Source organism: Pongo pygmaeus, chromosome X (assembly GCF_028885625.2).
Source record: "Pongo pygmaeus isolate AG05252 chromosome X, NHGRI_mPonPyg2-v2.0_pri, whole genome shotgun sequence".
NCBI classification, from domain to species: domain Eukaryota; kingdom Metazoa; phylum Chordata; class Mammalia; order Primates; family Hominidae; genus Pongo; species Pongo pygmaeus.
In genome coordinates, this window is record NC_072396.2 from 38045289 (window position 1) to 38072707 (window position 27419).

The following is a 27419-nucleotide window of genomic DNA, read 5'->3' on the forward strand; positions in this document are numbered from 1 at the left end:
TAACATCTGTCATAATAGATCACTTTTTAAAAGTTCATATTTGGCTATGGCCATATGGACTTGCCTTTTATTTATTTATTTATTTATTTTTTTATGAGACGGAGTCTCGCTCTGTCACCCAGGCTGGAGTGCGGTGGTGCAATCTCGGCTCACTGCAAGCTCCGCCCCCCGGGTTCATGCCATTCTCCTGCCTCAGCCTCCCAAGTAGCTGGGACTACAGGCACCTGCCACCATGCCCAGCTAATTTTTTGTATTTTTAGTAGAGACAGGGTTTCACCGTGTTAGCTAGGATGGTCTCAATCTCCTGACCTCGTGATCTGCCCACCTCAGCCTCCCAAAGTGCTGCGATTACAGGTGTGAGCCACTGCGCCCGACCAAGTTTATAGGTTTTAGAAGCCCATGCTGTAGCAGGCGAGTGATAACAGGCTTTAATCCCCTTAAAGCCTGTTGTGGGATGGGATACTGGCATTGAGTGGGGTAAGGGTGATTAGGTTTTAATGGGAGAGTAATGGGTGTGTGATCGGTTGCCAAGGAGGGAGTAGAGGTGTCCCATACTTGTGGGTTAAGGTGGAGAAGACGCGAAGGAGGACGCGAGAGGAAGATGCGAAGGAGGCTTTGGGTTTAGAAGAAGGGTGGCAATGAGATGTGGCTGTAGTCCAGGAATAGTCAGGGAAGCAGATAATTTGGTTAAAATGTCTCGGCCTAATAAGGGAACTGGGCAGGTGGGGATAACTAAAAAAGAGTGCATAAAAGAATGTTGTCCAAGTTGGCACCAGAGTGGGGGAGTTTTAAGGAGTTTTGAAGCTTGGCCATCAATACCCACAACAGTTATGGGGGCAAGGGAAACAGGCCCTTGAAAAGAAGGTAATGTGGAGTGGGTAGCCCCTGTATTGATTAAACAGGGGATGGACTTACCCTCCACTGTGAGAGTTACTCGACGGTGTCCGTGATGGTCCAGGGGGCTTCCGAGGCGATCGGGCAGCGTCAGTCTTCAGCTGCTAAGCCAAGAAGATCTGGGAAGGGGTCAGTCAGAGAGCCTTGGGCCAGAGTTCCAGGGGCTCTGAGAGTGGCTGCTGGGCGAGTTGGACAGTCCAATTTCCAGTGGGGTCCCGAACAGATGGGACATGGCTTAGGGGGAATCCTGGGCTGCGGGCATTCCTTGGCCCAGTGGCCAGATTTCTGGCACTTGAAGCAAGATCCTGATGGAGGAGGTCCTGTGGGAATGCTTGACTGCTGCGGCTTAGGCATGTGAGGCTTAGGCATTTTGAAGTTCTTGTGTGCTGGAGGTGCAGCTGGGTTTTGTCTCATAGCAGAGGCAAGTAATTGTAACTCAGAAATGCGTTGCTGTCTGGCTGTCTCCTCTCTATTATTGTACACCTTGAAGGCGAGTTTGATTAATTCCTGTTGTGGGGTTTGAGGGCTGGATTCTAATTTTTGAAGCTTTTTTCTAATGTCAGGAGCTGACTGGGTGATAAAACACATATTTAGAATGACACGGCTTTCTGACCCTTCAGGGTCTAGGGCTGTAAAGTGCCTTAGGGTTGCTGCCAAATAAGCCATGAACTGGGCTGGGTTTTTATATTTGATGAAAAAGAGCCTAAATGCTCATTGATTTGGGAGAGGTTGGATAAAGAAAAAGGAACATTAACCTCGACTATGCCTTTAGCTCCAGCCACCTCTTTAAGAGGAAATTGTTGGGCAGATTGGGGAGGGCTAGTGGCAGAACGAAACTGTAAACCAGACTGGGTGTGAGGAGGCGAGGTGATAGAAAGATTATAGGGTGGGGGAGCAGAGGCTGAGGAAGAATTGGAGCCTGATTCAGCCTGGCAGGGAGTGACCTGAGGAGGAGCAGTCTGGGGAGGAGGGGAGAGGTCCGATGGGTCAGTAGAAAAGGAAGATTGAAAAGACTCGTGATGCTTGGGGTTGGGACTGAGGGGACAGGTGGGAGGGAAAGAAGGAAGATTTGGGACGAGTTGCATTGGGAACAGAGACTAGGGAGGGGCCAATGTGTAAAAGAATGCCTGGACATCAGGCACCTTAGACCATTTGCCCATTTTATGACAAGAATTATCTAGATCTTGTAGGATGGAGAAATTGAAAGTGCTGTTTTCTGGCCATTTAGAGCCATTATCAAGTTTGTATTGTGGCCAAGCAGTGTTGCAGAAGAAAATAAGGCATTTAGGTTTTAGGTCAGGTGTGAGTTGAAGAGGTTTTAAGTTTTTGAGAACACAGACTAAGGGAGAAGAGGGAGGAATGGAGGGTGGAAGGTTGCCCATAGTGAAGGAGGCAAGCCCAGAGAAAAGAGAGGGTAGAGACACGCAGAGAAGGGGTAGAGGGTGCTTGCCCCCCAGGAAAGTGGTGCTTGCCACTAAGGGTGAAGGATCAAGGCAGGTGTCCCCGTGGTGATTAGGCACCTCTGAATCATGGATGAATAATCAAGCAGGCATCCCCGCAGTGGTTAAACACCAAGGGAAGACTGTCTTCCTGAGTCCATGACTGGTGCCGGAGTTTTGGGTTCACAGATAAAACGCGTCTCCTCTATCTCTACCAGAAAAGGAAAGGAATTGAAATTAACAGAAGGGAGAGATTGAAGGGTGGCACCAAGGTTGAAAGGAGAAAGAGGTTGAGGGATAGTGAGAGAGGTTGGAGAAGAGAGTAAAAAGAGGCCGCTTACCCGATTTAAAATTGGTGAGATGTTCCTTGGGCTGGTTGGTCTGAGGACCCGAGGTCGTAGGTGGATGTTTCTCACAGAGCAAAGAGCAGGAGAACAGGGGATTGATCTCCCAAGGGAGGTCCCCCGATCCGAGTCACGGCACCAAATGTCACACGTGTCCATGTGAAGAGACCACCAAACAGGCTTTGTGTGAGCAATAAAGCTTTTTAGTCACCTGGGTGCAGGCAGGCTGAGTCTGAAAGAGAGTCAGCAAAGGGAGATAGGGGTGGGGCTGTTTTATAGGATTTGGGTGGGTAGTGGAAAATTACAGTCAAAGGGGGGTTTTCTCTGGCGGGCAGGGGAGGGGGTCACAAGGTGCTCAGTGGGGGAGCTTCTGAGCCAGGAGAAGGAATTTCACAAGGTTAATCGCTCAGTTAAGGCAAGAACCAGCCATTTTCACTTCTTTTGTGATTCTTCACTTGCTTCAGGCCATCTGGATGTATACGTACAGGTCACAGGGGATATGATGTCTTAGCTTGGGCTCAGAGGCCTGACAGCAACTTTCAAAACCCTTTGTAATCTGGTCCCGTGAGTTTATCTAACCTTATTTCTTTCTACAGTCCAGATGATAGATATTTATAAAATTCCTATTTTGTGTGAAACACTGAGATTAGAAAGTAAGTGTCTATAGCCTTTGTCCCTGGGAATTTTTCAATCAGACTGAAAATGGTATCCTTCTAATCTTCTAACTAGTTGTCTAACCTTAAGCTCCCAGAGATTCTTCTTGCCTAAAGTCCCATGGTACTTAACATCTTTATTAGTCTATGCTATGATTTTTTTAAGTTTTTAGCAATGAGACCTAACTTTGAAACAATTTTCATGGAACTCTAATGTATTACACAGATGGGAATGTTGTTGACTACAGAAGTGTGAAGCTTGAATCCCACCATCTGTGACCTTTCTCATCAACCCTCCTTATTTCAGGTCAGTCCAAGTCACCTCTCCAAACCATAAAATTGGATGAACATAATTGAAAAGCCACTGTAATATAACATCTCCTATTGGTATCCAATTTCATAGCTCCTCATCTTAACAGTTCAAAAAAGTCTTCAGAATCTCCTCCACTAATATACTGCTTAGGGTTCAAAACGTTCTTTTTAATCCAGTTGTTCCTAACTCACAAACATAGCACACTGGCTACCAACATACACTGTAATAATTATGTTAATATAAGAAAGAACCACGAATGTTAATGGTTCTGATTCTTTGTTTATATCATTTCTATCATCACCAAGTTTACCTGTCAGCTTGTCATCCATAAACATCTCCTTAAACCATATTTAATCTCTAAATAAAGACAATAACAAGGTCATAATTCCATCTAACATCTAACTATACTGGGTACAACCAAAAATACACTAACCCTTTCCCCAAAAGAGGAGGCAAAGTCCTTGATTGATTGATGTTTATTCTTCTCCCTGATATCCTATAACTTAAATACTAAGATATAAAATTAACAATACTTAAATGCTATGATACAAAGTTAATACATCTTACATGATAAGGAAATGAGGAAAGAAAACAAAGATATTTGCTTAACACAAACACACACACACACAAATGTATTTGTTACAAACTAAGGAGGAAATACTCATGACAATTGGAATCCTCATTCCTATAACTGTTCACATGGTTATGCATGATATTTATAACTACCTTCTTCCACTACCCATTCTGTTTTCCCTATGCCTTCAACAAGCACCTCTGCTGGTTGCCATACTTTACCTGATAAGGTAAACCAAATCTTCATTCCTGAAGTGTCTGGGCCATTAGGAGTCCTGCTTGAATTGGGCTGTTGTAGTTTTTCATCTCCTGCATTCCAGACATACTCTTCCTTACTTCCATTGTGGGGTAGTACTCCAGTTTGCCCTTGGTAGTCAGGATCAATCACCTCAGCCAGCACAGAAACTCCCTTTGCCTGTAGATTCAGAGAAATGAGGAGCACAAAGTGGCCAGGAGGCACTCTTAACTTCCAGTTCAATGGTATCATTGTTGTGTCTCTAGATGGAAGCATTTCTCCCTCTGGAACTAAGACCTCTAGCCTAGCAGGGGTGAAGGTGGTGGAAACAGGAAACAAAAATGTTGCTAGCAGGTCGCTATTGGTAATAGTGAGTGGTGCCACTCGCATTTCCTTGACTTGATTCTTGGAGACATGAATCTTGGCTATGGGAGAAACAGCAGCATATATATTGGATGCTGAGTAGAGGCCTTCTGGAAAACCTATCCTCAGCTCTTCAAGGTATTGCCACCTAGCTGGCACTGTAAGGAAGTCTTCAAAAGGCCATTCTACCATTGTATCAGCTGTTTCAGGATGGTAGAGAACATGGTAACACCAGTGAATTTCATGAGCACGGGCCCATTGCCACACTTCTTTTGTTACAAAGTGAAGTTCTAAATCAGAAGCAATGCCGTGTGGAAACCATGGCAGTGTGTAAAGCATTCTGTAAGTCCATGGATGGAAGCAAATCTGTATCTAATGTAAGTGCTATTCCAGTAAGAACAAAAGGCTGCTCATTCCTTGGTAGAAGTGGTCCAATGTAATCAACCTGGCACCAAGGAGCTGGCTGATCACCTTGGGAAATGGCTTCAAACCAGGGGCTCAGTGTTTGCTGCTGGGAGATTGGGCTCTCAGTCATGGCTATAGCCAGGTAAGCCTTGATGAGTGGAACTCTACATTGCTGAACCAATGTATAACCTGCGTCTCTGCCACTATGGCCACTTTGTTCATGAGCCCACTGGGCAATGACAGGGGCGGCTGGGGAAAGAGGCTGAGTGGTATCCACAGAAAAGGTCATCCTATCCACTTGATTATTTGAGTCCTACTCTGCTGAGGTCACCCTTTGGTGAACATTCAAATGGGACACAAATATCTTCACATTTCTTGCACATTGAGAGAGGCTTATTCATATAACCTCTTTTCCAAATTTTCTTGTCACTAATTTTCCAATCATGTTCCTTTCAATCTCTGATCATTCAACCAGACCATTGGCCACAGGGAATAAATCAGTATATAATCACATCTGGACATTTCTCTTTCTAAGCAAAGTGAACAAATAGGTTTGTTGCTTGGAGTTCTGCAGACTAAGAGGATTTCTTTTTATGAGTGTCCTTCAGGAATATCCCAGAAAAGGGCTATAGTCCTGTAGCTGTTCAGTTTGGGGTGGTGCCTGCATATTGTGCAGAATCGTCTATAAACCTAGCCTAGTCTTCTTTTCCTCTGTCAATTAAGTGTGAGGAATTCACCATGAGGCCATGGGTGCAGGCTGAGAGTGAGAAGGCAGTGTAGCAGGAGTGAGGAACATGGGCATTTGGTCCACTTCTTCATGTAACTTACTTATGCCTTCAGAGTCCATTCAGCTCGATCACATATATACCACTTCCAACTGATGATGCAGGCAGTCCTGCTGTGCACACCCAACTTTATGGTTTGGTGGGTCAGATAACACCCAGTTTGTGATAGGCAGTTCAGGTCGCATGGTCACTTGGTGACCCATAGTCAAATATTCAGTTTCCAATAAGGCCCGGTAGCAGGCCAAGGGCTATTTTTCAAAAGGAGAGTAGATAACTACTCTCCTTTTAAAAGAGTCATGGGTAAAAGAGCAGAGGGTGGCAGGGTGTGCTCCAAAATCCCAAGGGTCTTCTCTGTGTTTCACTCATAGAGGCCTGCCAAAGGATCCAAACAGCATTTTTATCTGACACTGATAACAAGCACCATTGGATCTGCTGGATCATATGACCCAAGAGCAGAGTAGTTTGCAGATCAGCCTGAACCTATGGCAGAGCCTTCTCCTTTTCTGGGCCCCACTCAAAACTAGCAGCTTTTTAGGTCACTCAGTACTTGAGTTGAAGTAACTCACCCAAATGAGGAATATCATTTGGGTATTCCTCCAAATCCAAAGAGGCCTATGAGGCATTGTGCCTCTTTTGTTGTTGTTGTTGCTGGGGCCAGGTGCAACAACTTATCCCTTACCTTAGAAGGAATATCTTCATGTCCCATACCACTGGACCCCTAGAAATTTCACTGAGGTAAAAGGACACTGAATTTTAGTTGGATTTATTTCCCATCCACTGGCACACAAAATTCTTACCAATAACCCTAGAGTAGTTGCTACTTGGTGCTCACTAGGTCCTCAGTATAATGGACAAGTGTGATATCTTGTGGAAGGAAAAGGCAATCAAGAGCCCTGAGAATGAAATTATAACATAGGGTTAGAGAGTTGATATACCTCTGATTTAGGACAGTGAAGGTATATTGCTGGCCTTTCCAGCTGAAAGCAAACTGCTTCTGGTGGGCATATGGGCAGTGAAGAAAGAAAAGCAATTTTATCTGAGGAATGTGAGCCCTTTTAAATTATCAGGTCCAGAGAGGCATTAAATTGAGACAGCAGTCATATCCTCCTTCCCCCATTGAGCTATGTATTCATCTCTTGAAATATAACCAAGCCCTTATTATAAAGATCATAAGATGTTTGTTTTATTTATTGTCTTTTTTCTTTGTCCTCTTCCTCATCCATGCATGCTTGCTTGTATCTAGTCATTTCTACAGAGGGTAGACACTAGTTATTGATAAACTTCAAATCCTGACCCCTGGAGCTACCCTCAGAATCGATAAACTTGTTTTTCTTTTAAAGAACAGTGATCTATAGGTCTTGCAGACCTCCTTGATGACATCCAGAAGTTTGATTGGAACTGATGAGATCTAGATTCCAGGGAGTGCAAAGAGATTTGATCATTGGAGGATCCCACCTCCTACATTCTTACCTTACTCATAAAAGTCCCCTTACTCATAAAAGTCTTACCTTACTCATAAAAGTCCCCAGTTTCAGATTTGAGACTGTCTCACCTGCCCTCTAACTTTGGCCAAATTGAATAAACCTTTCTCTGCTCCTAAGCACTGAAATGTCTGTTTGGCTTAATGTGCATCAGGCACATGAGCCTAAATTTCAGGAATCGATAACAGATTTTGATGACTGCAGCAGGACACATGTGCTCATGGCCAGTAGGTCCCAGTCAGGTTGGGCAAATGGGCATCCACACAGCTGCCTGGGTGTGTTGCTTGGGGTAAGCCCTGGGGTCACCCTTCTCAGTGGGTGTCAGCTGCCCTTGGCACCCTAGAAGCTTGGAGCAGAGAAACACCTTGGACTGCTTCCTCAATTTTCAGTTTTGATTTGAAGGGCAAGTTGTTACACATGCGCAACCAAATCTCTCATTCTCTCCATTTGTATTTTGAAGAGAGCCCATTTGGGAGAGTAAGTAGAACGGTAGCCTATACTGATTTGCTTGTTTTTGTACCTGCAGTAGTTTGGTTTTGTGTGTGTGTGGAAGGATTGAATGTGGGAAATTCAGGATCAGTCTCAGAGTGCAGCCTTCTTTGGCTGTGTTTTCCAGAATTGGGCCACTTTCAGCTAGGAGTCCATGAGGAAAAAGAAAATGTTTTCATTATTATTATTATTATTACACTGCTTGGCCTCAATATGCCTTAGATTCTGGGGTAAAGTGGCTTGTGAATGGGTCTTTAAATTATGTTACTATAATGCAACTAGAACTGTTTTGTAAGAGGGAGAGAAAATGGGATGAGATCCCATATGTTCAGATTTTTATGCTTTTGTGTCAGAATAAACCTGCTCAAAAGAGGTGTAGTATAACTTGATGCCGCAAAAGGAAGAACAGCCCAAACCTACGGTTTTAGACTTTCCACCATTAGACGTAGAGGATAAGGTGCTGATCAGTACCTTGAATCCCCCGAATAATCATCCTGCTCCTCTGCCCCTTCCTCTGCCACCTGTGGCTCCAGCACATCCCCCTCCTTATGGAACATGTGGAGCAGGAGGAGGACACCCCCAATCCCTCATGGGGGAAAAATCAGGATAGGTTATGGATTCTTCTTGTACCTGACAGGTAACAAAATTTGGCCAGGGAGCCACAGGCCCCTAGGTAGGGCAGTTCCCTCTCTGCTAATCCCCTGTTAGGATAATGTGAATGAGCATTTGGCTGATATGATGTGGGTGCACTCCACTTTTCCCACTTCAGATCTGTTCAATTGGAAAAGCAATAATCCCTCCAATCAAGATGACCCCAAGTAAATGGCTGAGCAATTCTCATCCATACTTCTGACCTATTATCCCACATGGGCAGATATCCAGGCTTTGTTAAATGTACTGCTCACAGCAAATAAAAGGTACATTGTCATAAAAAAAAAACTAAAGAGGAAGCAACCTGGCTCCATCTTGAGGATGGAAATAATCTCCCCGAGCCAATGCAGTCAGTCCGCACCACGAAACCCAGTTAGGATGTAAATAATGGAGGTCTTCCCCACTTAGAGCACTATTAAAATTGTATCCTTGAAGGTTTAAAGAAAGGGGTCCCTCCAAGAGCCTTAGTAAAGTACAGGAGGTACAGCAACAACCAAACGAGGCCTTCACAATTCTTGGAAAGACTATCAGACATATCAAAAGTTTGCAGGTGGAACTGGAAAATCAGAGAATGGTTAATATGAGCTTCATCTGTCAGAGTGTCCCTGATATTCAAAGAAAATTGCCAAAGATAGATGAAGCCATTGCGTTGCCAAACTCACATTTAGTCTAGTTAGCTTTTAGGGTGTACTATGCTTGGGATAAGGATCAGGAAAAGCACAAGTTAAAGCAACAAGTATCCATGTTGGTGATGGTGCTTGACTTTCAACCTAAAAGAAATGAAAAAAAATCAAAGCAAAAGGAGAATCCACCCCACCTTAGGGAAGAACCAGTCCACTTATTGTAAGGAAGAAGGACATCGGAAAAAGGGCCATCCCAAACTGACCAAAGTGGCTGTCAAGCACAACTCTTCCTCAGAATCAGATGATGGGAAGGGGAAAAGACTGAGATGAAAGTTGATATGGCCCAAGGTGTCCCTGAGACTTTGAATGACCAGTACCTGTATCCCCACAGAAACCCAAGATACAATTGATATTGGGGAACAGAATGATTGATTTCTTAAATGATAAGTTGCCACATGATCAGTAATTAACATTTGTCTCTTCCCAATTATGGGAGAAACCAAGATTGTTATGGGGATATTGGAAGATGCCATTATTTGCCCCTTTCTACAACCCTTAGATTGCCATTTAGGAGAGACCAGCCTGAAACAGTTTCCTGTATGTACCTGGATTCCCAGTGCCCCTCCTGGGCCAGGATTTGCTTGCCAAATTGTGTGCTCAATTTGTCTTTTCCTCCAGACACCTAGACATAGGGGTTCCTCCTGAACAAGCTTGCAGGTTTCAAAAGCTCCAACTCCAACCAGAAAATACAGAAGTTTAGGACATTCCAGAGAAAATTCTCATGAGGCTAAGGGAAGATATTTGGGCTTCAGGGAAGCTGGGGAGAATGGTCACAGCCAAGCTTGTAAAAAATAAATGAGGGACACAGAATACCTAATCTAAAACAACACCCATTAAAGGAGGCAGCATGAAAGGGCATTCAGCTGCTCTTGGAAGCCTTTTTGGGACAAGGACTAATTCAGCCCTGTCACTTCCCCTACAACACTCCTGTCTTGCTGGTTCACAAGCCCTGTTCAGATGACTACTGGCTTGTTCAAGACTTCAGGGTTATTCATGAACTAGTCCAGGAAATACACCCTATGGTACCTAATCCCTATACCATGCTGACAAGCTTATCAGGAGATAAGACAAGGTAAATCATTACATGGTTTATAATTCTGGATCTGAAAGATGCCTTCTTTTGCATACTGCTAGATACGGAGTCACACGAGGTCTTTGCATTTGAATGGCCAAGACCAGGAATGCAGGTGAATTAGCAGTACTGTTGGAGAGTGTTATCTCAGGGATTTTTAAAATTTACCCACAACCTTTGGGAGATTTTGGCATGGGACTTAAGGGACTTCTGACTGAAAGAAGAATGCTTTTACAAGATGATACCTTTGTTTCTAGTAAGGGTCTTAGAGATTCCCTTGAAAATACCATCCAAATACTGAGTTTTCTAACAGAAAGAGGCTATCAGATTTCCAAAAGAAAAAGCCCAAATCTCCCAAGCCCTGATCTCCAAATACTTGGAGTTTGAACCAACTAAGGGACAAAGAAATCTCCTCCCAGACTGCTGAGAGGCAATAGCCTGGGCAGCCGTCCCCACTGCCTGCAAACAACTGTGAGGGTTTGTAAGTATAGTAGGATTTTGTTGAATTTGGATTCCAAATTTTGAACTTACAGTAAAACCTCTTTATGAGGTCCTAAAGGGAAAGGAATCTGAACCCTTGGTTGGGACCTCAGAATGCCAAAATTCTTTTAATAAAGCCAAAGAAAAGTTAATGACTGCTCCTGCCCTGGGTCTTCCAAATGTCAGAAAATTTGTTGATGTATTTGTGCATGAAAAACAAGGCATGAGCTTGGGAGTCCTAGCTCAAAGTTTGGGACCTTACTGGAGATCAATTGTTTATTTCACTAAATAGCTTGATCAGGTGGTGAAGGGTTGGCCTCCCTGCCTCCAAGCAGTGGTTGCAACTTGTTACCTCCTCTAGGAGGCTGAAAAGTTAACTCTCAGACAGCCATCACCATTCACACACTGCATCACATCCTTCCTCTCTTACAGCAAAAAGGAGGGGTATTAGCTGACTCCAGGGAGGTTAGGGAAATCCAGGCTATGTTCCTTTACGAACCAGAGTTAAGAATAAAGGCGGTCTCAGTTCTTAACACTACTACCTAAAAGCCTACAGAAACGGAGCCGGGGCTACACATAATTTTCTTCAGAATATTCAGCAGATCTTTTCCAGCTGACCAAACCTGGTGTATTAGCTCTTGGCACATCCTGACCTGAAACTGTTCACAGATGAAAGCAGCTTCAAGGACCATGGAAGTCATCATGCGGGGTATGTGTGGTCGGTACCTTACAAGGCACTGTGAAAGCCAAAGCCTTATTGCCAGACACCTCAGTACCTCAGCTCAACAGCCTGAGCTCATTGCCTTACTCTTGTCATCCAATTGGATAAGAACAAAATTGGGAATATTTATATAGACTCGAAATATGCTTTCTCTGTGGCACATGCCCATGCGGCTACTTAGAATGAGAGAGGGCCTTTGACTAGTGACAACAAGGAAATCAAATATGTCTCTGATATTTTGGCCTTATAAGAATCTGTAAATGCCCCCAGAGTTGTGGCTATCATCCACTATCCTAGCCATCAAAAAGGGGAAATCAACATGCCAACCTGGCAGCGAAACAGGCTGCAAAAACATTGGAACTTGAGGCCTTCTTAGCCCTGTTTGTACCGCAGGTTGATCTTACTAAGTAAGTCTCAACCTTGCTATACTGAAGGACATTTAAAGTGGCCCAAGGATTGGAGATTTACGTCCCCAGCCCCAGGCCATCCAGGCTAGATATGTAATTTGGGAGGCATCATGTTGGTTCCTGGAGCCCTCCTTAAAGATACAGTGATTTGGCGCAGTGGCTCATGCCTGTAATCCCAGCACTTTGGGAAGCCGACGCAGGTGGATCACTTAAGACTAGGAGTTCGAGACCAGCCTGGCCAACATGGCGAAACGCTGTCTCTTCAAAAAATACAAAAACACTAGCCAGGCATGGGATCACTTGAACCTGGGAGGCAGAGGTTGCAGTGAGCCGAGATTGCACCACTGCACTCCATCCTGGGTGACAGAACAGGACTCTGCCTAAAAAAAAAAAATAGTGAGCAAGTTTCATCCGTACCCATTACAGAAAAGATGCAACCCTTTAATGGCTACATTAGTACTTGATTAGTCCCAATATGCAATGGGTAATCCAAAATATGATCCATCAGTGCACTCTCTGTGCTCAAAACCATCCTAAAACTGGACCCCTACCCCCTGTTCAGGGGACTCTTGAGGAGATTCTCCATATGAGGATTGGCAAGTTGATTTCACAACAATGCTGTGAGTGCCCAAAGGCTATAGATATCTTTTTGTTTGTTTGTTTACACATTTACAGGATGGATGGAGGCATACCCTACCTGAAATGGCCCACAGCTTACTTAAAGAGATAATCCCCTGGTATGGACTCCCTTTGATATTCAGAGTGACAACAATACAACATTTGTCTCTCAGGTAGTACAGGAAATGTCTCAGATCCTAGACATTGAATAGAAACTTTACACAGCATGGTATCCACAATCCACAGGAAAGATTGAAAAAAATGAATCATACTATAAAAAGAACAATTGCTAAGATGTGCCAAGAAACCAATCTAACTTGGGACAAGGTACTGCCCTCTGCCCTGCTGAAAATTCAGGTTGCTCCCTAAAGAAGGCTCCAATTGAGTGCTTTTGAAATTAAATTGCCAAATTAAAAAGTAACCTCTGTTCAAGAGTTTGCTTCTGACAGGTTGGCCTTCCCCATGGACATGCCACTTCACCCTTTCCAGGCCAGAGACCAAGTCCTACTCAAGACCTGGAGGGAAACTGGACTGGATCATCAACTGGTCCCTCAATGGATAGGACCCTATGAGGTCCTCCTGACCACTCATTTATCTATCAAATTGGCTGTGGTTAAACTTTGGGTACATTATACCCATAGGTAAAGATTGCCCCTCCTCAGCTCGATGTGTGAGGTAATCAACCTAAATGGACCTGTGAACCAACTGAAAACTTGAAGCTGCTCTTTAAGAAAAACTTTGCAAATAAGTAAGGCCTTCTATCATTTAATTATGATATTCTTGCTAATCCCCATAGTAATATATGGGCTTATGGTGTCTCCTGAAACCAATCTTTTCCTACAATGGGCACAGCATTATACAGATAGCCTACAACAGGAAGCTTGTGGGGTTTGTGGGCTGCTACCTATATCTTGCATTTCTGGATTACCTTGGTGAGTCTCACCTCTACAAGGAAATGACTGAGTACATTTACAAATCTTAATGAAAAACAATTTACAAGAAAATCAGGTCCCTGGTGTTCTAACACAAGAAAATGAAAGGTTATGGCCTGTCATTAATGTAACCCTCCAAAACCGAGGTCACAGAAAACCTTTTACTATAAATCAGACTATTCGACAAACTTCTGAATATGCTGCTCCTCTCCTGAATGAGTTCTTGGCAACCCCCAAAGTTTTGACTATTAACAGTCACTATACTGAGGAAGGTTTCCATTTAGTTTGGGATGATTTCCTTTGGATGACACCCACCACCAGCTACTTAAATCAAGTTGACACCTTAGGAACAAAAAAAAATAACTTATGATCATTGCCCAAATATTAATAATATGGGCTGGATGCCCCCACAACAATGTCAACATACTCTAGTGCTGCAACAAACTGACTGGTTTTCTACTGATTGGACACAGAGGCTAGGAATTCGATGACTAGCCCCAAATGGAACTAAATGGCTATGTGACACTGGTCTTTGGCCCTGACTACCTTATTGAATGGATAGAATGGTGCACCGTGGGTTTCCCCTGGGTCCAGTTTCATTTGGAAAACACAGATGGACAGCCTGCAGATTTCCAATATGTGTTGTACCAATGGACCAGGTTGGTTTCCACTGTTATGACCATCTCCTATCCATTTCTGTTCCCTAAGTTAGTTTAGAAAATGTTATCTGGCATACCAGGACCCTCTCAAACTATATGCAGCATATGCTAAAGAATGCATTCAGAGGCATCTCTTTAATGACCTCTGAAATGACCATGATGAGAAAGGCAATCTTGCAGAACTGCATGACCCTCAATGTCCTCACAGCTACACAAAGGGGAACCTATGCCATAATCAGAAACAAATGTCTTGTATACATCCCAGACAATACAGGAAACTTTAAAGATATTCACAAATTAATACCATGTCTGACCCCATGATGTTGCTAAACCAATGGTTATCTTCTTGGTGCAACTCTATACTCCCTTGATGGAAAAAAATTAATAATTCTAGCTTTGATTATAGGAATAGGCATACTCCTTTGTTGTGGATTATATTGCTGCTGCACTATATGTATAAGATTTCAAAATCACCTCTCTCAGAGGATCCTAACACCTTGTTCAATGATACTGCAAAGAATTGCTTCTGTAAGTCCCAGAACACATGAATGTTTTCAACTGCAGGTAAATAAGTGCCATTCCCTGGACCCCTAGCAATGGCCCTTACCAGCAGGAAATAGTTATAATGAATCAACATACCCACTCCTCAAGATTGAGAAATGGAACAATGACATTGAGGATGTTGTAACCGAGCCCTTATTTTAAGTATCAGGTTGTTTTACTTAGTCTCCTTTGTCTTTGTCCTTTTCCTTATCCATGCATGCTTGCTGGTACGTAATCATTTCTGTAGAGAGTAATCACTAGTAATTGATTAACTTCATATCCTGAACCCTGGACCTGCTCTCAAGATTGATGAACCTGTTTCTGTTTTAAAGAAGAATGATCCTTAAGTCATGCAGATCTCCTTGATGGCATCCAAAAGTTTGATCAGGACTGATGACATCTAGAGTCCGAGGGGCACAAAAAACTTTGATGATCCCACCTCCCGCATTCCTACCTTATTCATAAAATCCTCCAATTATGTTCAAAGGCAGATCAGATTTGAGAGACTGTCTGTCCTGATCTCTTGCTTTGGCTAAATTGAATACACCTTCCTCTGCTCCTAAGCACTGATGTGTCAGGGTTTGGCTTACTGTGCATTGAATACATGAACCAAAATTTTGGGATTTGATGACAGAAACTGCTTGCTATTGCCACAAGTAGCTATAAATTAACAATACTGCACAAGACAAGATAACCCAAGCCTTATAGATTAACAATATATAGCCAATCACTAACCAATATTATTTCTATAAACCAAAGAGAATTCCTGACAAACAACTTTGTATCAGCCCACTCTCTGTCCCCCTGTTTTGCCTTTAAAAATCTGCTTGTACACAGGCAACCAAAGCAAAAATGTACAAATAGGATCACATCAAGTTAAAAAGCTTTTGCACAGCAAAGGAAACAATCAACAAAGTGAAAAGACAACCTAAAAAATGGGAGAAAACATTTGCAAACTACCCATCTGACAAGGGATTAATAACCAGAAGATATAAGGAGCTCAACCCACATTATAGGAAAAAAATCTAATAAATCAAAAAATCGCAAATGATTTGAATAGTCATTTCTCAAAAGAAGACATACAAATGGCAAACAGGGATATGAAAAGATGCTCAGCATCACTGATCATCAGAGAAATGCATATCAAAACAACGAGATATCATCTCACCCCAATTAAAATGGCTTATATCCAAAGACAGGCAATAACAAATGCTGGTTTATATTCTCACTGTTGGTGAGAATATAAATTATCACAACCACTATGGAGAACAGTTTGGCAGTTTCTCAAAAAACTAAAAATAGAGCTACCATGTAATCCAGCAATTCTAGTGCTGGGTATATACTCAAAAGGAAAAAAACAAAAACAAAAACCAGGATATCAAAGAGATATCTGCACTCCCATGTTTGTTGCAGCACTGTTCACAATAGCTAAGATTTGGAAGCAACATAAGTGTCCATCAACAGATGAATGGATAAAGTAAATGTGATCCATATAATACAGGAGGGAAAAAGAAAGATATTTAGGCAGGTAATGAGGGCAAAGAGTCCTCAGCAGAACTTCCCTTCTAACAAAAAGCAGCCCAAGAAATCAATTCTTTTCTAACAAAGAGCAGCCTGGAAGATTGAGCTGCAAACAAGGATAAGGAAGCTGGAAGCTTGCACTGAGGGGTATGCCAGCAGCTGCACAGATAGAAGGGGCTACCTGGGACCAGGCATGTTCACCATGGGAGTTCCACTGCCCCTTTTTTTAGCACATGCACAGTAAGAAACAAGCAACATGGAGTAGCTCAGGCTGAGGACTCACCTGCATAATAAAAGGTTGGGGTGAGGGCTGCCAGAGATTCCCACCATATGCAGATGGCACACATGGTCCTAACCGGTTTTTTGTGCCCTATGTAGATCAGATACCGCCTCCCCACTAGCTCATCTATAAAAAGCCCTGCATTTCACTGTGGGATGGCAACCCTTTTTCCGGGACCCTTCTCTGTACCAAACAACTGTTCTCTTTCTCCTATTAAATTTCTGCTCTAAACCTCATCTTTGGTATGTCCACATCCTTGATTTCCTTGGCCGTGAGACCAAGAACTCTGGGTGTCACCCTAGACTTCAAATGAAGATCATTATGTTAAGTGAAATAAGCCAGGCACAGAAGGACAAACATCGCATATTCTCACTTATTTGTGGGATCCAAAAATCAAAACAATTGAATTCATGGACGTAGAGAGTAGAAGGATGGTTACCAGAGTCTGGGAAGGGTATTGGGGTCTGGAGGGGAGGTGGGGATAGTTAATGTGTACAAAAATAGTTAGAAAGAATGAATAAGACACTATTTGATTTCACAACAATGCGACTATAGTCAATAATAATTGTATATTATAAAATAACTAAAAGAGTATAATTGGATTGCTTGTAACTCAAAAGATAAATGCTTCAGAGGATGGATACCCTATTCTCCATGATGTGATTATTACACATTGCATGCATGTATCAAAACATCTCATGTACTACACAAATATATACACATACTATGTACTCACAAAAACTAAAAAAAAAAAAAAATTTGCTTATAACAAAGGCCAGACAGAGCTCATATCCAAGTGTACTTGTGTCTCACTCTTCCTCACAGCTGTCTGCATTTTGGCTCAAGTGAACGCTTTAAATTATTTATTGTGCCTCAGCCTCTTATTTTAGGTCAACACCAAGGATGGAGGTAAAAGACATCTGCCAGATGCATACCAGGCCAGATGCATACCTGGGACCAGATGATGTTTTAATTTGCTGATGCAGTGAAAACAACATCTGGTAAAGCAGCTGCAATTGGATTTTAAAACCATCACCGGCTTAATCTTTTGGTAATCTTGTCATTCTCCAAGATTCCTCTGTGTTCTATACAGGTCAAATAGAAAAGTTGAATGGGGATGTGGTGGGAATTACCACCACCTTTGCCTCTTTCAAGTCCTTGATGGTGGCACTAATCTCTGCAGTCCCTTCAGGAATGCAGCATTGCTTTGGATTTACTATTGTCCTTGGTAGAGGATTTCTAGGGGCTTCTACCTGACCTTTCCAACCCTAACAGTTCTCACTTCACAGGTCAGAGAGCCAATGTTGGGATTACGCAGACTGCCAAGTATGTCAATTCCAATTATGCATTCTAGAAATGGGAAAACAACCACGGGATGGTTTTGGAGACCCACTAGCCCCATTGTGGGATGGACCTGAGCTAAAACTCCATTGATCACCTGGGCTCCATAAGCTGCCACTTTGACTGGTCAGCCACAGTGATGTTTTGGGTCTCCTGGAACTAGTGCCAGTTCAGAGCCAATGTATAGTAGTCCCTGAAAGATCTGATTATTTCCTTTTCCCCAGTGCACAGTTAACCTGGTAAAAGGTCACAGATTCACTTGAGGAAGGCTGGGAGAAAAACTAAAAGTATAAATTTTTGGTAGTGAACTGGGGTCCTTCCTCAAGGAAACCTGACCTCTTCGTTCAAGGGATTCTGGGTCTGTAAACTGGCTTCAGTCTGGAAATTGATTGAGGAATCTGAGTCTCTGTTTTTGTGATTCATGTTAAGCTTTTGTTCATTTAAGCTAGAACTTTTCTATTTATACAGATCAAATAAGAATTTAGTAGGCTTCCTACCTATTTCACTTCAAGGAGCACCATGATCAATTAGCCAACACTACAGTTCTGTGCAAATCAGACTATTGTGATTGTGGCTTTGACTCTGTTGTCCATTATGGTTAACAATGTACACCTTGCCTTTGGTAATGGAGTACTGCCACTTGGCCCCTGCCACCCTGTGATCCAATTATTCCTGTTGCATTTAAGTTTCCAACTCAGTGATTGCAGTTCCCTCTGTAATGTATGGCCTAAAGAGAAGAGAAATCATGGCGCTCTTGAAGTATGCTGGGGTTCTCCTCATAAAAATTTATCACAGAATTGCTATAAAGGAAACAAAAAAAAATTTCACCCCCAGAGTATACTGTGACATATTTCAAGACGGTTATTCAGAAGGCCTGCAGACAGGAATACTTCTGAAAAGCTGCCTTTTGTGGAGGAGATTTGCATCTGTAGAGAAAAATCTACATTAATTAAATAAACAGCCAGGCTTTCTCTGAGGCCCTTCCCCTTGTATAGATAGGGAAGATTAATTCAACCACAGGTTGCCATCTGTTGTTTCTGAGGGGTGCTACCTGTGAAGATTCATTTGCATAACAAAACTGACTTTACCTCTTGCCCTTCTTTTTGTCTCCCTCCCATAACCTGTCTTGCCAAGTTCCAAGTCCCTATTCTTTCTGTAACCTCAGGATAATATAAAACCTTCAACCAACTGATCTCTGTTTTGAGCTTCATACTTTGTATGTGACTCCCATGCCCATATGCATATGAATAAACTTGTATGCCCTTTTTACCTGTTGTTAATCTATTATCAGTTAGTTTTATAGACTCATTTTTGTCAAACCTACAGGGGAAAAATTTACTCTTCCCCACAGGTGAAAAGTATGTCTTCTGGACCTTCCCAGTGTGGGTGAATGACAAATCCACTATAATACTCTAATTTCCCTAAGACTTTAAATCTGGTCCTTTACATTAAACAAAGGCAAGACAGGCATTTCAACTTTGCTCTGGGCCATATTTTGATTCATATTTCAGTTAACCAACTAGCCAAACTATTAGGGTCCTTTCTAATTCCATCAGCTGCAACATTAAATGCAGAATTTCTCTGCTTTGTGAGCCTATATCAATAAATTTAACCTGATCAAACTTTATGGTCCTTCCACTATTGTCCTACACCCTTAGTATCTATTCCCACAGCTGCTCCCCAGATTCTGTCTCTATCAGTTAGAAAACAGAAGTAGTTATTTGAATTGTATCACACCTCCTCACGGGTAACTCACCTTTGGGATGTGTATCTAGTTATAGGTCTAGAAGCAAAGATAAACGATGAAGGTGGAGCCTAAGGAGAATCAGCATTGTCTACATGACAACTGCCTTGAGGGAGGCCATTATAGTTTCCTCAGGCAATGCAGGGTTAATCTCAGATTGAGATAGGAGGTCCAATACTACTGAAGGTGGACAAGCTAATGCTACTGTCAGTGAGGATGTCATTGACACTGGGGGTGGATATGCCACTTCTGCTGAGGTTGGGAAGACTGCTTTCACTGGGTGTGGGGAGATGTCTTCCACTGGCAAATATGACTCATCAGAATCTAGGGGCTTGAGCCCAGGAGGTGGAGGTTGCAGTGAGCCAAGATCACGCCACTGCACTCCAGCGTGGCGACAGAGTGAGACTCCGTCTCAAAAAAAAAAAAGAATCACTCCTTTATATAGGATTTGTTTTCTTTGGTCAGCAATATGAAACTCTTAAGAATCAGTATTCTTAGGATATATTTATGGCTGGATCAGTTTCACAAGACACCTTCATATTTACAAAGGGAAGCTACAAGTTCTTTTTGTCTTTCCTTAACACATCAAGCATAAAAGCAACTTGAAAAAGTACTTTATGTTAGGTATGAGTTCTAAATTTCTTTTCAAAGAATCAATATGTCAGTATGTTCAATTCTTTACCTTCTACTTTTAACTTCCTCATAAAGCAACCTTTCTCAATTACCTGCTCCACCCTGACTCATTTCAATCACCTGTTCCACCCTGACTCATTCCAATTCCTACTCCTGCTCTGTCATAACCATTTTTCCACTCAAACCACTCACCCGTCACTCTCTTTAAATTAGCCAATTGGAATTAGTTTAGCCTGTGCGGTCTAATGCTAGCCAATAGGGGAATAACACAGCAGCAGGGGCCACGTGTGTCAGGGATAAGAACCCTTCCCCTCCTTTGTCCAAGTGTGTGCTCACCATTGCTCCATCTGTAAGGGTGCACCCTTCTATAGAAGTAACTTCCCTTGCTGAGAATTAAAAGAAAATTTTATATTCGATTGCTATTTCTTTTGTGGCACCAAACTTTATATATAACAATTTGGGGGCTCCCCTGTGATTACATTCCCCTCTGGGGACAGTCTCTGGTTCTCTCTCGTGAGGAGGCGCGCCCTGCCCCCTTGTGGTGGCCTCAGGGGTGAGAAATCAAGACCCACCCAGTGCGAGGAATAACCCAAGCTCTCAGCAACGCCCGGGGCGGGGGGCCGGGGGGAGGTCGGGGGGAACTGGCCGGCAACCTAGCTTAAAACCTAGCTTAAAGGATCCTCACATACTGCGGCAATGACTCTGTGCACAGACCAAGGAAGGAGAAGCTGCGGGAGTGGGTAAAGTATTCCGTTGGTGGTCAGGACCAAGGTAACAAAGTGGGGGGGGGGGGGGGGGGGCGGGGGAGGTGAAGTACTCCTTGGCCGGGGTGGCTTAGAGGTTAAAAAGAGGCGAGACATCCCCACTGGTGGAGATTGAACCTCACACGAACCTCCAGGAGTAGAAAAGGCAAGAAATTTCCAGTGGGGGAAATTGAGCCTCACCCCAAAAGGTGAGAAATTATTGGTAAGGGAAATTGAACCTTGAACCTTACCCCAAAACCATCAAGATAGACTGAGGGAGCGAATGAGGCAATATGCAGGCCTCAATTTGGATGATCCCCTTGGGCAAGGAATGTTGAAACTCCCATTTGTCACTAAAAGTTGGCCAGACATTTCAAAAAAGTTAAAAAGATAGACAATTGGGAAGACCGTCCCCTAAGTGAGCTTCTCAGGGAAGCTCAGAAAGTATACGTGAGTATACATGAAAAGGGACGAAGAAAAATAGAAACAAAAGACAAAACTTAATGTTTTCCACCCTTCAACAGATGGCTCCAAACCCGGGTACTTCTAGATAGTTTCCAGGGAGCCAGAAACTGTAAAGGGTCTGAACCCTCTTTTAAAGGACCCCAGCCGCCATCTGGAGGACCAAGGTCCTCATCTACCAGGCCCCCTAAAGAGTATAGGGGAGCAGGGTTAAAGAATCCCAGAACTAAGAGGGAGGAAGGACAAGATAGGTGCTACAGATGTGGAAGAACAGGCCACTTCAAGAGAGGACGTCCTGAACTAAGAAAGGAGAAAGAAGCCCTTCCACCCATAACTTTCGAGGAAGAATGGGGGGTCAGGGGCTCTGTCTCTTTTATCTTGAGTCCCACCAGGAGCCCTTGATAAATTTGGAGGTGGGACCTAAACATGAGCTTATCACCTTTTTAGTCGGTTCAGAGGCTGCTCGCTCCTGTTTGTTTCCACCCGTCTAATGTTGTCTCCTCCTCAGAGGAACTTTTAGTCTCCGGGGTAAAAGGGGAAGGAGAGGGGAGAACAGCAGCATGAGTGGCTGGCAGAGGCAGGGAAAGACCAGCAGAGAGGAGAGAGACAGAGGAGGGAAAGAGAGAGAGAGAGGAAAAGGAGAGAGAGAGAGGAAGAGACAAAGAGGGAGTTAGAGAGAGAGAGAAAGAGAGAGATAGAAGTAGTAAAGAGAAAACAATGTACCATATTCCTTTAAAGGCCAGGGTAAATTTAAAACCTATAATTGATCATTGAAGGTCTTCTCTGTGACACTATAACACTCCAATACCACCTTGTTGTCAGTGTAAACAAGGGCATAGCCTGAAAGCACTGAGGCCACTGACAACCCGTAGCCTTCCTATCAAAAATCCTTAACCCAGTAACCCGCGGATGGCCCAGGTGAATTCAATCTGTAGCGTCAACTGCTGTGGTAGCAGAAAAAAGTAGAAAAATCACTTTTAGAGGAAACCTCATTGTGAGCACACCTCGCCAGTTCAGAACTAGCCTGAGGAAAAAAAAAAAAAAAAAGCAAAAAGGTAGCTTACTAACTCAAAAATCTTAAAGTATGGGGCTATTCTGTTAGAAAAAGATGATTTAAAATTAACCACTGATAATTCCCTTAACTCAGCAGGTTTCCTAACAGGGGATCTAAATCTTAATTAATTACCATACAAAGGTCCGACCAGACCTATGAGGAACTCCCTTCAGGACAGGAGATAGATGGTTCCTCCCGAGTAATTGAGGGAAAAAGACACAATAGGTATTCAGTAATTAATAGGGAAACTCTTGTAAAAGCAGAGTTAGGAAAATTGACTAATAATTGGTCTGCTCAAACCAGGAAGGAACCATCTATACCAATTGTAAGTTAATTTGGACTAAACAAGGTGTTATTAATAGCAAAGGATAATTGAAATCCCGAACTTATAAGGTTTTCAACAAAAAGTAGTTTGCTGAAAGTTAACAGTGTAACATGTATTATTCTAACTTCTAATCTTGTGGCCTTAGGCAGTCTAGTCCACAGACATGAAGGAAGTTCGCTTTGGAAAAGAATGGTTATCATCTTTGGAAAAAAAAGGAGGAGAATTTATGTAAAAAGAGTGTTATATGGTAAATTCTTGTCCTAAAATAAATCAACTGGTTGTTTAAAGAAAGGGATGTTTGCAACAAGTGAGAAAGTCGAGACATGTCAAAGAATTATCTGTGAAAGTCGTGGAAAAAAAAAGTTATAAAAGGGAATTTATGCAATAAATGTTATATAATTTAAAAGTAATTAGGCCTCCTGAATGTAAAACTATTGAAGAAAGTTTATGTGCAAGATGTATAAGGAAAGTAAAATATACCTTTGGTAAAAGGATTATAAGGAGGCATAAGAATGTGGATTTTTACCTACATTAAAAGGTTAAATATATATATATAGTTTTAAAGGTTTAAGCAAGTTTTGAAACATTAATTGTAAAGGAAATTCTGTGTGTAAACATACTGGCTAAAGTTAAAGAGGTATCATCCAGTTTTTCTGTGAACTGGACATTAAAAGCACAACAGGTTTTTCTTAAAGCACTAACCTGCTCTTTAACAAAAATTATAAAAGGTTGAAAAGAGTCTATAAAAATCTTACCTCATGGTCACATGTTAAAATTGGATAAATATGTCTACAAGGTTTTATTAAAATTGAGTTTAACATTAATAACACACTAATATAAAGGTGAAATTTAGTTTATCTGGTATAAAGATCATACAGGAAGCATTGTCAAATATAAAATGGTGTTTGGCTTTCTTTGGTATAAAAACTAATAAAAATTGGTGCTAAAGGAAATTTCTCAGTAAGAAGGCACCAAGGACTATAAAGTCCACTGTTGATGTTCCCACATTTAAAACAAAAGATCAGTTTCTTAGAAATTATATACTTGGTTTATCTTCCACTTTCCTTTCCCTCAAAACTAAAAGTCTTTTAGCACAGGTACCACCCCTAGAATTTCCAGTAAACCAGCACCAGCCTGAGGATCATGTTCTCATCAAAGGGTGGAAAGAAGGAAAACTCAAGCCAGCCTGGGAAGGACCCTACCTTGCACTGCTAACTACCGAGACTGCTGTTCATACAGTGGAAAGGGGATGGACTCATCACACCCAAGTCAACAAAGTGCCGCCCCCTCCTGAGTCGTGGGCCATGGTCCCAGGGAGAAACCCTACCAAACTAAAGCTAAGAAAAATTTAACTCTCTTTCGTCTATTCTATTACTCTTTCTTCTTTCCTCGCTCTATTGCTGACCATCTAGTTATTAACATAACCAAGTCAATTTCACCTCAAACTATTGCATTGAATGCTTGTCTTGTTGTACCCTGTGGGGACTTGCCAAGTCAAAGCTCTCTACTTCAGAAAAGTACCTCTGTCCCTCCTGACTCTCCTCAGACTGGGCATTAGTGGATTGGCACCATTTAATCTGGGGGAGATTTTGATAAAGACCCCAGTGTCAACCAGGAGTCTTGCTCCCCATTGTAGAGCTTTTATGCCGTAGCTAGTCCAACATTCTGTGGACCACTAAAGAGCAAGAATGGACTGCTCCAAATGGTTTTTGTAATTTCCTAAAACCATACATTCATTTTACTAGAAGGACGTCCCTCCCCCCTAACTGTCAGCTAAACCAGTGTAATTCTATATGGGTTATTATCTCAAACTCTCAAAGTTCTCTCCCTTTTCTAAGCCAGTTCCCTTCTTTAAGCCTGGAACTGGCTTTTATGGTATAGGGGCTGAGGTTTCAGGGACAAACCCTATTAGATTCTTTAAAATGCATTTCTTTGATCCCCCAACGTCTGCACCTTCCTCTAAGCCTTCTTCCAAAACCTCTCACAACGGAGTAATTGCTCCTCTTCCATCTAACGACAAGACCAAGATAGCTATCGTAAAAGTTAAAGACTTTAAACAAACTTTGGCAATTAAGACAGGATACCAGTTGGAATGGATCAAATATTCCATCCACACGTTAAACAAAAGCAATTGTTATGCTTGTGCACATAGCAGGCCAGAGGCCCAGATTGTCCCCTTTCCACTAAGGTGGTCCTCCAGTCGACCAGGCATGGGCTGCATGGTAGCTCTTTTCCAGGATTCTACAGCCTGGAATAGTAAGTCATGCCAAGCTCTCTCTCTGCTATATCCCGAAGTCTGGCACCCTGTGGGTCAGCCCCCGAGGGCCATCCAGCTTCAGTCTCCCAACACTAAGTTCACTTCGTGTCTCTCACGACAGGGAGGAAACTTAGCATTCCTTGTAGACCTGAAGGGATGCAGTGAGCTTAAGAATTTTGAAGAGCTTATCAATCAGTCAGCCCTTGTTCATCCCTGAGCGGGTGTGTGGTGGTACTGTGGTGAACCTTTACTGGACACTCTGCCAAATAACTGGAATGGCACTTGTGCTTTAGTCCAATTGGCTATCCCTTTCACCCTGGCATTTCATCAACCAGAGGAAGGAAAAATAAGACATCATAAAGCAAGAGAAGCCCCTTATGGGCCTTTGGACTCTCACGTCTATTTAGACACAATTGGAGTCCCACGGGGAATACCAGATCAATTTAAAACCCGAAATCAAATAGCTGCAGGATTTAAGTCAATATTTTGGTAGGTGACAATTAATAAAAATGTAGATTGGATAAACTACATCTACTACAACCAACAGCGATGTATTAACTACATTAGAGATGCTGTTAAAGGAATAGCTGAACAATTAGGGGCTACTAGCGAGATGGCTTGGGAAAACAGGATAGCCTTAGACATGATATTAGCAGAAAGAGGAGGAGTTTGTGTCATGATTAAAACTCAATGTTGTACCTTCGTCCCAAACACCACCACCCCTGATGGAAGTATAACAAAGGCATTGCAAAGTCTGACTGCTCTGTCCAACAACTCAGGGATAAATGACCCCTTTACAGGATGGCAAGAAAAGTAGTTCGGTAAATGGAAAGGAATAATAGCCTCAATTCTTACTTCCCTTGCAGCCGTAATGGGTGTACTTATTCTTGTCAGGTGCTGTGTCATACCATGCATCCGTAGGTTGATGCAGAGGCTCATAAAAATGGCACATACTAAAACCTCCCTTAACTATCCTCCACCTTATCCAGAGAAGCTTCTTCTTTTGGAAAATCAAGCAAAACAAGCCAAGACATGTTTTAAAAAGGTTTGAAAAGAAAGCTGTAAGGAAATACAAGGGGAGGGGTTGTTAGATATGAGTTCTAAATTTATTTTCAAAGAATCAATATGTCAGTATGTTCAATTCTTTACCTTCTACTTTTAAACTTAACTTCCTCATAAAGCAACCTTTTTCAATTACCTGCTCCACCCTGATTCATTTCAATCACCTGCTCCACCCTGACTCATTCTGATTACCTGCTCCACCCTGACTCATTCCGATTACCTACTCCACCCTGACTCATTCCGATTACCTGCTCTGTCATAACCATTTTTCCTACCAAACCACTCACCCTGTCACTGTCTTTAAATTAGCCAATCAGAATTAGTTTAGTCTGTGCGGTCTAACCCTAGCCAATAGGGGAATGACACAGCAGCAGGGGCCATGTGCATCAGGGATAAGAACCCCTTCCCCTCCCTTGTCCAAGTGTGCACTCACCATTGCTCCATCTGTAAGCATGCACCCTTCTATAGAAGTAACTTGCCTTGCTGAGAATTAAAAGAAAATGTTATATTCGAGTGCTATTTCTTTTGTGGCACCAAAACTTTATATCTAACATTTAGTAGCTCTATGTTGGCTTATATGTAACTCTGCAGTTGTATTTTTCCCATCAAAATAGGGGAAAACATAATTCTTGATCCTTTGCTGACTGCAGTGCTTTGCTTTTTAGAGCAGTGTCTCACATAACTGCTAATTGACATAAAACATTATCTCAGCAACAATCACTCACACAGAATAAAATACACACATTTTTTCTAACAACAAAATTTTCATCTTTGAAAGTGATTGTTTTGACTTTATAATCACAAATCCATAATTTGAAAACAAAATTAATGGGAGTGTGGTAATTTTTAATATAAAAAGGAGTTCTCATTTGGAGAAATATATCAAGAAATATTTATGAATGAAATGATACAATGTCCTTGATTTTCTTCAAAATAATATATCAGGTAGAAGGTGAGAAAGTTTGCCATGAGGTAATAATTTTTAAAGCTGTGAGATGAGAACATGAGAATTTATGTTTTGAAATTTTCTATAATTAAGAAGCAATTCATGCCCCCAAAATGTAATCAAGGTAGAATACAGAAGATCATTTTACACAAACATAGTTTAAACACATACATATTGAAAAAATAATATAGCTTTAGTTGTTTTACATTTATTGTTGAATTTAGTATGAAGTTTTAAATTCAATAAATCTTTTTTGTGCTAGTAATCAAAAGAAATTGAGAAGCAATTTTAGTTTATTCTTCCTCACACTA

General features: G+C 42.2%; 1 protein-coding gene across 1 annotated transcript in view; it reads left to right on the forward strand.

Moving 5' to 3' along the window:
* LOC129025044 (ferritin heavy chain-like) overlaps positions 1 to 27419 on the forward strand; it is a 67958-nt gene that overhangs the window by 32163 nt on the left and 8376 nt on the right. The gene's annotated exons all lie outside the window — the stretch shown is intronic.